Below are 5,000 nucleotides of genomic sequence, written 5' to 3' on the forward strand. Positions count from 1 at the left end.
CAACGTCACGTGTTCAAACCCCGTTGAAGTCCTGAATTTTTCAGGCTTCTCAACGCAATTGCGAAAAATTGCGTTCATAACTGCGAGGATCATAGCTTCACTTGATTTCATATCCGCAGTTCGATATATGATCCATTTCGATCATATATCATTTCATCGTTTAAACTGATACTACCAAAAAAGATCGACAAATTTAATTTTTTTCGGTATCCTGACAAAAATAAATCGGTCTGCCAGGAGGCAAGACACCGGCTCCTCTGGAGTTTGGTACAATTTGACAAAAATATGTAAGGTTCTCGCGCGGCGGTTGCACTTGTCCAAGCTTTGCAGTTGACCCTTTTTTTGCAAAGCAAATAAAAAATCCGCCAGTGCGACCGGGACCTAACACATTAATAAATTCGTTACAATGAAAAATATGTAACATCAATACCATATCAAAATAGAGAAGGACCACCACGGATTCAAAAATCGCTTTATTTTTCGTGATGTTTCCGGTGTCAATGCGTGGCTACTAAGTTAGGAACATTCAGTCTCGAGATCAGTGACTCAGAACAACGAAAACGCAAAACTCTATGAAAAACTGTCTATGGAACGAAGAAATACCTGTCAACAAATAACAGGCTGAGAATAACATCAATCATGTGTCATAGTTGGTTGACGTGATGTTTATTCTACTAAAGGGTAAAAGTGTGGGTACGACTCCAAAGTATTTTCCATTTCAAGGTTGGCGAGTCGTTCGATGAAGACAGAAGACTTCTTAAGTCTCGACTTTAGATTTCTTTCGAGTTCTTTTAGAAAACTTTTGTTTTCTAAAATCTGAGTTGCTAAACTCGGGGGGCAGCTTATCTGCGAGTCTGACCTTGTAGCTCAGTCGGTGGAGCAGTAGGGATCTAACCCGGAGGTCGTGGGTTCAATTCCCACCCTGGTCAGAGTTTTCTCTGTCGTTGTGTGGGCCCATTTCCATTAGTAGGGCTAATGCTCACATGGTTCATATGGGGTAAAAACCTAGCACTTCACGTTACACTCTAATCAGTTAAGTCTTAACGGTTTTGCTTGATAGGGAATCCGGAATCCAGCAAATTAACGTTAGGCTTTGGAATCCGGAATCCATTGTGTGGAATCCAGAATCCACAGATGTCAAAGGAATCCATGATCCATTTAGGCCGATTTGATGGAATCCGTGAGTTTGGAATCAGAAATCCCGGATTCCGAATCCAGAATCCATGATTCGGGATCTGCAATCAACAGGTTGGGATCTGGAATCCTCGGACTTCCTGGATTCCTTTACATAGGTTGATAACTAGCACTACAATAGCTACAGGTTGCATTCTTGTGAAACTTCATTTTGAAACAATGAACAAAATGATTTATGAAATGCATCATATGTTGAACTTCAAATATGAAATCAAGTGAAGTTATGATCCTCGCAGTTTTGAACGCAATATTATTTTAGCAATTGCGTACAGAGGCTTGAAAAATTCAGGACTTCAACGAGATTTGAACCCATGACCTCGCGATACCGGTGCAACGCTCTAAACAACTGAGCTATGAAGCTACTGACGTTGGGACCTGACTATTTGTGGATTCAAATGTTCTCGTGATGAATGAAACAATGATCAAAATGAATCATATATGAAATCAAGTGAAGCTATGATCCTCGCAGTTATGAACGCAATTTTAGCGATACTGCGAGGATCATAGCTTCACTTGATTTCATATCCGCAGTTCAATCTATGATTCATTTCATACATCATTTCGTTCATTGATTCATTCATCACGAGAACACTTGAATCCACAAATGACCATCTCCCATAGCTCAGTTGGTTAGAGCATCGCACCGATATCGCGAGGTCACGGGTTCAAACCTGGTTGAAATCCTGTATTTTTCAGGCTTCTCCAAGCAATTGCTAAAATTGCGTTCATAACTGCGAGGATCATAGCTTCACTTGATTTCCTTTTAAAATTTACCTGATTTAACTGTTAATAAAATAAATATTATTTCAGTACGTAATTAAACCTGGTGTTTTATGTACAGGTCTGTGTGTTTCACTTCTTTTACAGCCCAACTCAAATCATCAAGTTGTCATTTGCCACCAAAGTTCTGTTAAGCATTTGATTTGTCACATTACCTTCACATTGTCAATACTTCTGCCATAATTATTGCTGTAGAGTTATTTGCAGGGTTCAAACTGTCTTCAAACTCCTAGAATCTCAATTCAGTCCTTGCAAAGTTCCTGATTTGTTTGCTTTGACTTGAAAAGTACTTGAAATTTAAGAAAATGTCGAAGGTGACCTCCTTCAAGGGACCGTTGCTCCCAGCAAATTCTGAATGTAACAAATAGTAACTTTGATTTTAGTGTTAACCTCCTGACTCACTTGCTTGAACTGCCTTGGGTGCTACAATCAGCAAACTACTTAAGCTGTAAGAACTAGTGAACCAAACGTTGCCCAGAACAGTGCATGAATTATGTATTAACCCAGGAGCCCATGATTCGGAGCGTACAACTTCCCTGTATTTGTGGACCAGTGTTTTTACAGAGCAAGTTATTTTTAGATCGATTTTCCCAAAAACCAGACCTTTCCAGCTTATCACAAGACTTGGGTGAGAGATTATTACCCATGGGATTGAGAATGGTCACTTGTGCAGCAAATCTTGCTTAAGAACTCGTCTAAAAATAAACACGAATCAGGGGCAAAACTACTTGAGACACTCTCAGAAAAGAAACTTTCCCAGACACACCACTCCCTTCCCTCCCTCTTGTTAATGACGCTGTTTTGTCAAGTTATGGTTAATTTTATTAAGAACACCTAACTGATGCTTGACATTGATTAAACGTTGATTCATGAGATCCGACTTCTCTAATTATAGTAGTTTAAACTCCGGCGTGACCATTTTGGGGGTGGGGTAGGGGGTAGGGGGTGAGGGGTGGGGGTTGGGTAGGGGATGAAGGGTAACATAGCTGAAACAACTCAAACCTTCACCAAAATTCTAACCTTAGGCCAAAGCATTATTTAAATAGTCATGGCATTTTAACCCCGGTAGGCTTTATGCTACTAGCAGTGCCCATTTCATGCCCAAATTATGCTCAAATTATGCTCGTTTTTTCAAATTATGCCACTTTTTGTTAAAATTATTCCTTTTGCCTAGCTAGGATTTTTCAAAGGAGGGGGGGGGGGGGGGGTCACATTCTCTCACACCCAGGCTACTGGGTGGTGGGGGAGGGGGAACAAGCCCACAAAATTGCTGCCTACTATCGATCTCAGACGTCCTTTCGCGGACCCGTTGATTTAAGTCTGCGGTTAACAAATCTGATCACGTGATAACATTTTTGTGGCTCTGCGGCTTCGAAAATACCGATCACGTTCTTCCCACGGCCGAGAAAAGAAAAAAATCTGACGAAACGTTTCCACCTGCTTCTTACTTCCCCAGACAAGGCTTTTCCTGGGTTACCCGTAATAGCTTCGGCCGGTTTTACTCTCCGTCAACATCGTCTCGCGCTTTTCTCTTTGGGGAGAGCAACAGAAAATAGCGTCACGAGATCGGTATTTTCGAAACCGCAGAGCCACAAAAAATGTTATCTAGTGATCAGAATGTTTAACCGCAGACAACGGTCCGTGAAGTGGGCTGATAAAAAGCCCTTGTCCACGGATATCTGTGATCGATAGTACTTTAAGTAAGCGGGTATTTACATGAGACCGGGACGAACTCAGACCGGCATGAGTTTGTATCGGCCTCCATACATTTTTTTTTCTATTGCGTTTACATGAGACCGGCCTGACAATGAACTTAGACCGGTCTGACTTCGTCTCCGTTGTTGGACGGAGACGAGAAATTCTCCTACCGGTCTGAGTTTGTACCGGTCTCTGAGTTCGTACCGGTCTCATGTAAGTGCCCCTAAGTAGCAGGTGACATAAATTACTCTGTTCCAGTCTCAAAGATGTATTATGTTGATGACTATCACAAGGGGGGAGGGGGGGGGGGGGACGGGCATCCAGGACTGCTGGTGTTTTTTTCTGCTGGAACTTATTTTTGCGGATCAAGTACATCCGCAAAATCCGCAAAACTTTAAGTCCGCGAAATAAAAGTGTTACACCGTAACTCCCGGCTTTTGCGATACCATTTGGCGCAAAAGTAAACCAAAAAAAAAAAACTTGATCTGTCATCAGATTAGACTGAAAAGAAGAGTAATTATGAAGCGGAAACAACATCTTTAGTCCTTTCTTAGTGTGTGTGTGCAATAAACGTTTGCTTAGTGCAACTGCATGACATGCATGACATGCTGGAAAACGTCCGTCGGAGCAATTCGCATTTAGTATTTTGCAGACTATTTATTTAAAGAAGAAACGAGTGAGTTTTACTCAAAAGCGTGTTTTTGGTGACCCTTCAAATGATCTTAATGACCCCCCACTTGAAAAAATTAACTGGAACGCTCCAGTTCAATACCACCCAGGTCAGTGCCTTCTGTTTCTTTGTAACACGTACGACAGGTAACCCAGTGTACGCTTTATGGAGCGTCTAGTTGATGTTAAAATGTTTCTGTTTCCAGTCAAGGAATGGGACTTTTGTGCTAGAAAGAGTTTTCCTGAAATGTCTCAACACTTTTGTCCCGGATTGTAGTTCCTTTTAAGAAACAAGGTTTCGTAAAGCCCACACACAAGAAAAATAAATACATCTTATTGAAGGGGTTTAATATATAATACACGCAGGTATTTTGCGAGTTGCGTACTATTTTTCCAAGCCCCGAAAAATACTTTTCATGGTTATGACTCACGGTTTCAACTCTCAAAACCCTATGGCGCACAATCGCAACCCTTGAGATCAACCGCGGGTTCGAAACCTTGACAACGTACATTTGATAATTGCTTATCGTGTTAATGTGCGGTATTTGTTTAACATGCGTGTTTAGAAACCTTAAATAGCTCTCGTCAGCACTAATTTGCTAGCGTTGAAATGACATATCATAATAAGTCACAAAACTGTCTCCAACACAAGCTTCAAA

The sequence above is a fragment of the Montipora foliosa genome, chromosome 11 (genome assembly GCF_036669935.1).
Source record: "Montipora foliosa isolate CH-2021 chromosome 11, ASM3666993v2, whole genome shotgun sequence".
NCBI classification, from domain to species: Eukaryota; Metazoa; Cnidaria; class Anthozoa; order Scleractinia; family Acroporidae; genus Montipora; species Montipora foliosa.